General features: G+C 36.9%; 1 protein-coding gene across 1 annotated transcript in view; it reads left to right on the top strand.

Annotated features, from left to right (window-relative positions):
- The first annotated feature begins 1515 nt into the window (after positions 1-1515).
- Positions 1516-11746, top strand: part of LOC150107847 (uncharacterized) — a 47768-nt gene continuing 37537 nt past the window's right edge. The window contains exon 1 of the mRNA XM_090391590.1: positions 1516-2007. The gene's annotated coding sequence lies outside the window, so the exon portion shown is untranslated. The remainder of the gene's footprint in view (positions 2008-11746) is intronic.

The raw sequence follows: 11746 nt of genomic DNA, 5'->3' as shown, positions 1-11746 counted from the left end.
TTAAGGTTCTGTAATAGACTAGTCACCCCCACTTCATTCATCACTATTCCCATATAAACTAATAGTTCCTCCATTTTTTCAATGTCACCACCTGGATGATATGCTTTTGCAAAGTGCGCGCTCAGTAACTCCACTATATCGACTGATTCAATGACCTCCTTACCATCGTCATTCCTTAAAATCGTTTTGCCGTGTACAGTTTTTTCTTGCTTGCAGCATATTGAAAGAACTGTTTGGGATTCTCTTTTGCTTGCAAAGCTAGTTTCCTTTCATAATCCGCTTTTGCTTTTTTTACCACACTCGTTACCTTTCTGGCCTGCACTTAATACCGTTCGTGTGCCTGCAGGTCACCCCCTTTCTTTAAATTCCATCCACAGTTGTTTCTTTTTTTGCAGCTCAAGCTTAATGGTGTTATTCATCCATTTAACCCATACTTGTTTCTATTCGGACCCTAGGTATACAATCAGCCATTACCTCCTGTAAATGCTCCTTGACCACTTCCCATGCTCTATTGACGTCCAGCCCTTGCCGTTGTACATGCCATATCACTGATCCAAGCAATCTCCTAAGCTTGTCATACTTGCCAGCACGGTAATTCCACATATACCCTGTCTTAATTGAAAATTCCACACCTTTAGCCACTTCTCAGGTCAAGACCTTATGATCACTCTCACCAACAGGTGGCAACATGGTCATATTCATTACAGTCAAATTCTCAGATGCTATTACCAGGTCAAGCACTCTCACATCCCTAGTATTTTCAATTACATGCTGTCTCAGATAGTTATCCCTTAATAATTGAATAAAATTCTTTTCCTTCCTCACATGTGTCCTCTCCTCCTTCTAATCAATGTTACCATAGTTGATATCCCCCATAATAATTACCCTCCTTCCACTCATTTCATCAATTTCCCTATGCATACTATCTCCACCATCTATTCCATCACCTGGTCTGTAGCAGCCCCCAACTGTATATTTTATTCTTCCAGTCTCAATCTCCCACTAAATAGCCTCAAATGAGCTCCTTTCACTATCCTGCGATACAACTTCAATTCTCCTTGGCTGCAGTTCATCAGCTATCATCAATAATACCCCTCCCCCCATTTTATTCTCTCTGTCCCTCCTAAACACACTATAACCTACACATTCTATCCCACTAACTATATCTTCTTCCGTCAGCCATGTTTCACTAATGCCAATAACCTGTGGCCAGGAAGAGCCAATCAAGGCCAAAAATTCTTCCTTCTTGTTCCTGATACCCCTGGCATTAGTATACATGAAATGCAGTGATCCCTTAGTCCCATCCCTATATTGATGCGTTATTCTAAATGGATATTATCAGCTCAGAAAATAAAATAAAAATAAATAAATAAATGAAAATCTTTTTCGAAGGTTTTTATTTTAAATTATTTAGATGGCTCTATTGGCGAAAGTTGAAACTGTTACTTATTTTATTTTCGTCAGTTAAAAACGATGCACTTAAAACATTAACCATGGAAGGCTAAGGGTGGCGAATATTATGCAAGATGTTTTATTCGATGGTAGTGGCACTGGTGGTGTTTAGGCGAAGCGTTTTTCGCGAGATAGGTTTTTTAAGATATATGTTATTGTCTTCTTGGGTTACTTCATTTCGCTAAAATGGCCAGTTAATTCACGCTGAATATGTTAACGGATTCTGTACTACTTAAATGTTATACCAATCTTGGATTTAGTGCTACAAATACATTGCGACGTTCGAATGATCGTTGCTTTGATTCGCCGGTCAACATTAGCCCTGTGAGGTGACGTCATTTATACGGAGGAAGTTAGTGTTTTGTATAATATTGATATACTACAATGTAATATAATACTCTGAGTGGACAGTCAGAAGAGAATTTTCTTTTGTTGTGTGATTATTGCTGCATCGATTTAAATTGCGAGTAGGCTAATTAATGTGGAGAAAATTTCGTTGTATTTTCCAACCCGTCATGTCAAAATGGAATGCCCAGTGTAATTTTTACAACATTGGTGTGTATATATTAAATATTATTATTAATGAATTTTATTATCACTACTTGGAATATTTTTGTTTAATAATATTACTTGTCGTCTGTATGTATTTTGTGATATTTAAGTTGGATATAAGTGCTCGGTCACTGTGTCTGAGTTTGAGGATGCCTCCTTTTATTTATATAGTGTTATATTTAAGTCGTGTTATATTGAAGTTTTTTTACCTTTCTTGGTGTTCTTAGTCAGTATAATTATTAATTTTTAAATATATATATATATATATATATATATATATATATATATATATATATATATATATATATGGATGGATGGATGGCATTTTTCAGTTATGTGAGATCGGTTTCACGTTTTTATCATTCATCATTCCACTGATAATGAAGAGTAATATTTATAAGTATCACACGTTATGACACAGTGACAGCTGAACTGGATAAGGGAAATCGGTTTACAGTGATTCTACTGGACTTTGCTAAGGCCTTTGACAGGATACCAGATGGAATTCTAATCAGTAAACTGCAGCATATGGGGGATGGATATAGGGTTGGTGAGATGGATAGGAGGGTGGTTGATGGAGAGATATCAGAGAGTGGTTTATTTAGGAGTAGAGTCCAAAAGACGGCTTGTGACTAGTGGTGTGCCGCAGGATTCTGTTCTTGGACCACTACTGTTCAATTTGTTCATTAACGATATAGGAAAGGATCTGAGAGGAAGTGTTCATTTGTTTGCTGATGATGCAAAGTTAGGTAGAGCAATAGTGAGTGCACAGGATGTCAGAATTTTCCAGGATGATGTGGATAATTTGGAGGACTGGGCTAAGGAGAATGGATGTCAATTTAATGTGGCAAAGTGTAAGGTTATGCATTTTGGGGTGAAAAGATTAGCAACAGTATATCACATTGGTGGAACCGTACTCCAGAGATTGACGAGGCCAGGGATTTGGGAGTGTGGTGGATAGGGAGTTGAAGTTCAGGGGGCACATAGCAAAAGTGGCTAAATTAGCTCATCAAATCACTTGGTTGCTGAAAAATACTTTAACAAGCAGAGACGAGCAGGTTATTGTTCCTCTGTATGGAGCCTTGATAAGACCCCATCTATACTACTGTGCCCAGATATGGGTGCCAGGGTTTCTTCTTGATGGGGAAGAGGTGGAGAGGATCCAGAGGCGAGTAACCAAAATGATAGCAGGTCTATGGAATGAACCTTATGAGAACAAGTTGAAAATTTGTCGGTTGCAGAAATTGGTTGATAGGTGAAAAAGAAGTTATATGATTGAGACATTCAAATTACTGAAGGGTTTCTATAAGATTAATTCAGAAGATATTTTTGTGAATAGGACTGGTGGTGGGAGGACTAGGGGACCATGCATGGAAGCTGGCAAGAGGGTGGTTAGCAAGGGTGTTTAGAGCTAGGTTTTTTACTTGGAGAGTGGAGTAAGCTGTCAATGACTGTGAATAAGTTCAAGGCGAGGTATGACGGATGCTGTGTGAATGTTGAATAGTTGTTCTTGACATGATGTTAGGGCCTCCCGTGATGAGTCTATTGATTCCTGAGTTGCCCGTGATGATGATAATAATAATAATGATTTCGTAGATTGCTGGTCTACGTATTTGATATAAATTATATTGGAGGAAGCACTGGAACTTGAGGTCATGATGAATTGAAATTTATGGGGCATGTTGCAGTGGTGATTAAAACAACTCAGAGGATTGCTGCAATATTAAGGCAAACGTTAATCGGCAGAGATGAAATGACAGATTCCACTGTATAAAGCTTGATGCACTGCTGTGCCCAAATCTGGTCAGTCACTGAGGTTTATAGGGGATGAAGATACTTTGGAAATGGTATAAAGGCAGTTGACAAAAATGATTTTAAGACTCTGGAATGTTTACTTACTGACTGACTTGCTGTTCTCTTCCATCAGGGACACATTGAGTCTTCCATGTGTCCACAACAACCTCCAGGAGTCTCGGTTTCTTGCGTGGCTGGTGAGCAGTCTATATGTTTGTAATCCGGAGTTGACCTTTATTATGTTATCCATGTAGTTCTTGGTCTTCCTGTTTTTAGTTTTTTCTTTTAATCTTGCATACAGAGTAAGGTTGGGTAGTCTTTTTCATGACATTCTCTTGACATGTTCATACCATTGAAGTTGTCTTCTTTTGATCTTTTCTATTAATGAGTTTGTATATTTTAGGTTTTGTCTTACAGTTTAATTTTTTTTTGTCTATTTTGTTGTATTTATTTTTCTGAGACATTTCATCTCGAAAGCCTCCAGTTTTCATATCCAAGTTTCTGAAGCATATAGCACAGTGGGTATTATAATTGCATTATATAAATTTATTTTTAGAGGTTTGGAGATTTTATTATTATTAACATTTTACCTCCATGGAGTCAGACTCATCGTGGGAGGTACTCACTATTGCATACAATGCTCAACCAACCGCATCTTGAACTCATTCAAGCACATCCACAACACACTCAGGCAATGCATTCCATCTCACCAACCAACCTCCATGCAAAGAACCTACTTCACACTCCTTTTCTCGCACCCTTCCTATACAGTTTCCAGCAGTGGCCTATTGTTCTACTCCCCTCTTCCATTCTATGAAAATTCTCTTCCATGTCTACCTGATAACAACCCCTGACCAGCTTGTGTCTCAATCATATCCCTCCTATTCACGAGGCTCTGCAACTTACATTCTCTCAATTTGCCCTAGTACTCGATGGTGGACAAGGAACTGAATTTCAGGTCCTTGTCCACCATCATTCCTAGATCTCTCATCTCCTCTACTTCTAAGTTTCCCCACCAATGTATACTTTGCATCCCATTGGTGCATACCAAATCTCAAAACCTTACACTTGTCAACATTGAACTGATAGTTCCACTTACCTGCCCATTCATGCAATCTATTCAAGCCCTCTTGTAAGGTATTAACATCAGCCTGACTGTGCATTGCTCTCACCAGTTTTGCATCATCTGCAAACAGATGGATATCACTAGTTAAACCAAACCCAATATCATTAACATACAAATTGAACAACAATGGCCCCAAAACTGCCCCCTGCGGTATACCACTGGTGATCTTTCTTTTTTGATATACTGCACCCCCATATACAACTTTCTGATACATATCCGACACCAGTCACTGATCCAACACAGAAGTCTGTTATCGAATCCCATCTGTTTCAATTTATTTAAGGGCTTGTGGCAGTTTATCAAAAGCCTTTGCAAAATCCAAGTACACCATTGTATATGCATCTCCCTTGTCCAAGTATTTGTCACCTTGTTATAGTACATAAGTAAGTTAATGAAACATGATCTCCTCTTAACAAACCAATGCTGATAACTACAGAGAATACTGCTGTTATCAACCCATTTCTGTATCCTATTTCTCACCAGTCTCTCCAAGACCTTCACCACAACTCCAGATATACAGAACAGCCTATAATTTGAAGCTACAACCTTATCACTGCCTTTATGCAGTGGAACAATATTACCCTCTTTCCACTTCCTTGAAACCTGTGCAGTTGCAAAACTCTTATTAAATAGGCATGCCAATGCTACTGTCAATTCCCTGGAACATTCCCTTAAGATGTGTGGTGATGTGTCATCAAATCCTATTGCCTTATTAACATCAAGGTTATTTATTTCCTCAAACACCTCCTTCTCACTCACAATTAATCTATCCTTTCCCATGTCCTCTACACTTAAGTTCCTCGTGATTTCACCCTGATCAGGATGAAACACTTATAAATTGATCACTGAATACCTCAGCAATGTCTTCTGCAGCGGTTACCATTCTACCACTTTCATCCCTTAACCTCATCTTTCCATGATCATTCTTCCTTCTACTTGCCACATATCTAAAAAAAACTCTAGGATTTTTCTTAGCCTTATTTGTCAATTTCTGCTCACTTTTGTTTTCCTTAACTGAGTCACTCTCCTGACTTTATATTCTTCATTCTTCTTCATTTTACTGATTAACATTATTATTTTTCCAGATTTTTCCTAGCTTATTAAATGATGACCATGCAGTCGATATTCTATGTTTAATAGTGGTCATGGGATCTAAGTGTTCTGTTATTACTGTTCCTAAATAGTTGAATTGTTTTGCCTGTTCAATTCTTGATTTATTCAAGAAGAGGTTTACTTATTCTTCATTTTTTTCAGTTATCAAGATTTTTGTTTTGTCTGTATTTATGGTCATGCTGTATTGTTTAGTTTGGTTATTAGGTTCATAATTTTTCCTGTTGTGTCCACTATCATTACAGTGTTATCTGCATAGTTTGTTATTAAGGTTATAACCATTTAGGTTGACACCTTTTTCTCCTTCCAAGGCTTGGTTAACCATATCCTCTAGGTAGTTGTTAAAAAGGTGTGGGGAGATATGGGACGTCCTTGGGCTATATCTTTACTGATGTCGATTTTATCTGTTGTTATACTGTTAAATTTAATTATTGCTTCTGTGAGACTAGTATTTTTCTAAGAAGTCTATGGTATCTTCGTCGATTTGTTTCTGTTTTAATATTCTTAATAAAGTTACTCTGTTTATTGAGTCAAATACCTGTTTAAAATCTATAAAACAGTAATAGATATATTTGTTATGTTCCCAGTAAAATTCTGCTAGTCTTTGTATTAGGAAGATTTGATCCAGTGTTGACCAATTCTTTCTGAAGCCTGCATATTCTTCACTAAGAATGATCTCATATTTGCTCTTTATTCTGTTCTGTAATACTCTTGTAAATATTTTGTAAGCATGGCTGAGTGATGTGATTGGTCTTTAATTTTTACAATTTTTCTTTTCACCTTTCTTGTAAATTGGTATGATAATTCGTGTTCTCCAATCTTCTGGTATTTCTCCTGATTTAATGATTTTGTTGAAAAGTGTGGTAAGGAATTTTAAAGTTGTTTGCTTTCCTTCTTTCCAGAGTTCTGATGAGTATAATACATTTAGTTTAATCCTTTATCCAAGTGTAAGCAAACAAAGTTTACGCCTAAAGTATCTTCAAGACTGAGGCAACTCGTGGTAGAGGTAGATCAAGCTTTCATCACTCCTTGTCTTAGTATCTTCCATAAAGCAAAGCACATCTCCTTGCAGACATGTATAATGCTATGCATTAAGGGAAGGGCAACTACCCAGACCAGTTTCTACCTTTTATTGTGATCTTGTCAGTGGCAGCCAGAAACTAAATTTATTATACTCTAACCAAGTGAAAAAAAACTTCCAACAAGTTCTGATGAGATTTGGTCGGTCTCTGGTGCTTTGTCAGATTTCATTTGCATTAGAGCATTCTCCACTTCCAGTGGAAGGATCATTAAGGCATAATGTTTTGAGTTAGTGTGGGACTTTGTTATTAGGCAGTTATTGCTTTCTTTATTAAAAGTTTCTTGGTAGTGTTCCATCCATGTTGCTTTTATCACATTTAGATTTCCTGTTTCCTCGTCCTGATGGGTGGTGAAAAGTTTTTTGTAGTTTCTTTAATTGTGTTATGTAATGTTTTTGAGTTATGGTGTTTATATGCCTCATTACATTTTTCTGCTTTTTTGTTTAGCCAGTTTTCTTTGGCCTTGAGAGGTATTTTCCAGATGGTTATCAGAAAGATTTTCATATTGTGGAAAATAAGGAAGGGATAAGAACTAGAGGCCATCTGTTCAAATTGTGCAAGGAAGTGGTGAACAAGAGGGTGAAAAGTTATATATATATAAATGTGTGTGGAATGCGTTGCCTGGGTATGTTGTGAATGAGCTCAAGCTTCACTGTGATATGTTACAGCCAGGAGAGATTTTCCGTAATCTGTGAACTTTTTGTAATATATGTTTACTTATTCACACAGTAGTGTAATATAATGTATATTTCTTATATATTTGTAATTGTTAATGGTATAAACCTCCCTCTCCCTCAATGAGTCTTTGACTCCAGAAGAGTTGGTGTAATCATCAGTGGTCCTAACAGGCACTTAAGTGCCCTCGACCTTTTCGAGCATTCTTGAACTTTGCAGCCATAACTTGAGGATAAGGTGGTTAGCCTTTGCCTCCCGATGTGTCTTATGTCTGTAGATGTGTTCACAGGCCAGTTTGCCTGTTCTGGGAGAACAAAATCCCGAGTTCCCGGGTGAGAAAACCCCCTACCTCTGTATGAGACCAGCTAACTTGCCTTTCATCGAAAGAGACCATATAAAAGTTCCTCAACTCACTGATGGGAATCGAACCCAGGTCTTTCCAACCAAAGGGCTTTGTCTATACTGACTGAGCTATGGAGGTTCAATGTAATAATAATAATTTCAAGTAAAATCCACCTCAGCATGGGGCTAGTAAATTTTCTTGTCATCAATTTCCAAGTCAGAATGTAGTCTAAGATTTTTCTAGGAAAACTTTTATATTTACATCATGAAAAGTAGCGATGTTTATAATAGTTATGAAACGTTACCAACGTCATCGACTACAGATCAGATTTTTTTAAAAAGAAATACACTGCACACTTGCAGTGCAGTATGCACTACTATAGGTATACTGCACTGCACTTCCCCCCCCCCTAGTAGTTTGGTATGAGAAAATAAAGGAAAAAGTTTAATTTGGCCATTCAACCTTCTGTATGCAATGATCCAGAGATGACTGAGCAGCATTATCCATTTCACTTTCAAGTTTTAATACTATGAGACATTAGGAGCCATCCTCTAATTGCTCCCTCCACCTTCATAATGACATTAAAAAACTTTAACTGTGTTTACTGGTGTTATCCAGAAATTTTTGTCATGGAAGGAGGGGGAAAAAAAAAAGCATTACAGAAGTGTCAAGTGTTTCATGCACTTAGCAAAGGGAACCTATGGTAATGACATTTTTAACACCTGCTGCAACACAATAATCAACTTTAAAAACTTCTAAAAAAATGCAGCAAGATTCTGTACCAAGTATATTGTATATAGTATGGATTGTGTAATTGTAAAGTCCTGCATATACATATGTAACATACACACACACGTACGATCTAAAAAGAAATTATGAACCAACTTGTAAGGCTATAAATCAAATTACTTATTCTGATATATATAATACTTTAGAAAGAATGTCAATGAGAAAATGTACCTGAATATTCTTGAAGGAAAAGATAAATATATTTGGAAAATTTTGAAATTACAATAGTTAAAGATTTTTATCTTTCTTTTTATTATTTTAATGCCAAACTTAATAATGGGATGAAAGTAATGCAGAAGGTGTAGAACCAATAAATACGTGTAGGTATATAAAATATTAGGAAATAAAACACAAAATAAATGTATGAATTAAAAAACAGGTAAAAAAAAAACAACTGGTAGTGTATATACTGTATATAACAGTCCAGTAGTCTGAACAATTGTGTGCCATCTATTTTGGTAAGTTTTTCATTAGAATTATAGATGGTAAAACCTGGTTATGAGCTTGCTGCATGGATAATAAGATGACTACATATTGAGTAGAATTTTGTTAGTTTGAGAGTAAAGGAAGATAATTAATCTCATCATGTGGGCTACTAGCGTGGTCTAAAAACTTCTCTGCCTCAACCATAGATGGCAACACTATAGGCAAGATTTTTTTTTCCTAAGTTGGTACATCTGCAGAGGACACTGATGTGTAGAAGTAGGGAGATTCTTTTTCCGTTGTATAAGGCTTTGATTAGGCCACACATGGACTATTGTGCCCAGATTTGGTCACCGGGTTTTCAGAAGGATGAAGAGATGTTAGAAAGGGTCCAAAGGAGACTGACTAAGGTAGTTTCTGACCTCTGGAATGTCAAGTATGAGGAAAGATTGAGAAGATGTAATTTGCAGAGTCTAGTGGACAGGAGGAAGAGGGGAGATGATAGAGACCTACAAGTTGGTAAGGGATTGTTATAGGATCAATGCTGGAGAAGTTTTACAGAGAATAGTGGGAGATTAGGGGAGAACCAGATGGAAACTGCATAAAGAGGGTATGAGTGGGGGAGTGAGAGGCAGGTTTTTTTCGTGCAGAGTTGTGAATGATTGGAATGCCTTGTCTGAGAATGTGGTGTCTGCAAAGAGTTTGAATGCGTTTAAAACACGTATGATGAGCTGATGAGTCTTAGACTCCATGAGGTCTTGGGGTGGTAGTAATAATAATAATAATCTGTCATAAGCATCCATGTGAAATTGAAGTCATTCTATCAAGGTAGTTTGTTTTATACAGCTGTCTGAAGCAAAAGTGTTGTCTGTATCTCCTGAAATGGATAAAATTGAGTATCGTGCAGTTATAAAATACTTTGTAAAAGAAGGTTTAACCAAAAGAAATTCACTAGAAGTTCATGAACATTTAGGACACTCTTCTCCTTCATTTTCGATAATTAAGAACTGGATGCCGAGTTTAAATGTGGCCATACTAGCCTGGAAGATGATCCATGTGAAGGATGTCCAAAAAGTGTAACAACACCAGAAATCATTGGTTTAGTGCACGATATGTTATTGGATGACCAGCAAGTCAAATTGCATGAAATTTCTGAGACTATAGGCATTTCAAAAGAGCATGTAGGATTTATTTTGCATGAAGAATTGCGCAAGATGGGTGCTGCACTTGCTCACAGCAGATCAAAAATGCACTCGCATGAAAATCTCTGAACAGTGCTTGGAGCATTTTAACAAGAGTGAAACTGATTTTGTACATCGATTTATTACTATGGATGTGACTTGGATTCACCATAACACACCAGAATCCAAGCAGCAGTCAAAACAGTAGACAGAAGCCAGTTGTTCAGCGCCAAAGAAGACTAAGTCAGTTCCATCATCAGGAAAGGTCATATTTGGTGTTTTGGGATGCTAAAGGCATTTTGTTTATTACTTATCTTGAAAAGGGTAAAACAATAACCAAGGAATATTATTCCAATCTTTTAACCAGACTAGACAAAAAAACATTCATGAGAAAAGACCCGCTTTGCAAAATAAAAAAAAATCATCTTTTATCAGGACAATGCGCCTTCCGACAAAAGTGTTTTGTGAATGGGAAAATTAAGGGATCTGCACTATGAATTGTTGGAACAATCACCTTATTCCCCAGATTTGGCTCCCTCTGACTTCTATCTCTCCCCAAAACTAAAACTCTTCCTTTGGTGCAAATATTTCAGTATTTGCTATTGTTGAAAGGAAAAACTAATTTAGTTAAATCCACTGTTTTTTCCATGTGTATTACGTACAATGTAGACTTTCAGCCATAGTTGGTACATCTTGGTGTCTGGTTATATCAAATTTGCATGTTGATGCTTTGAGATTTTCAGCAACTACACTTTTGATTCTGGTAACTTGAATTATTTTCTCCATTGTCTTAGCGCATTCATGGCTGATCGACAGACACCAGAGAGTAGTATATGGTGGAGTAGAGTCTAGGATAATGATGGTGACTAGTGGAGTACCTCAGGGTTCGGTACTTGGGTCACTGTTTAATTTGTATATTAATGACATAGGGAAAGATTTAAGAGGGGACATTCAGTTTTTTGCTGATGATGCAAAACTGGGGAGAACAACAGTTTATAAAGGTGATGTAGATCCATTCATCTAATTGAGAATACAGAAATCAGATAAATTATATTGTTATAGCCAGCAAAGTGGAGGAGTGCTGTCCAAGCAGTGAAAACACTACTTGGTGCAGGCTGTGAGGCAGATGAATTATTGATAATAGAAGTTAAATTGAAATTAAGGGCTAAGAAGAAATAAAAGGACAATATCAGATTTGATTTAGATCCTATAAATGAAACAT

Source organism: Typopeltis vanoorti, chromosome 4 (assembly GCF_054136105.1).
Source record: "Typopeltis vanoorti isolate ZY-2024b chromosome 4, IOZ_Tvanoo_1.0, whole genome shotgun sequence".
Classification (NCBI taxonomy): domain Eukaryota; kingdom Metazoa; phylum Arthropoda; class Arachnida; order Uropygi; family Thelyphonidae; genus Typopeltis; species Typopeltis vanoorti.
Note: the sequence above shows the minus strand (reverse complement) of the source record. Positions and strands in the feature narration are given on the sequence as shown.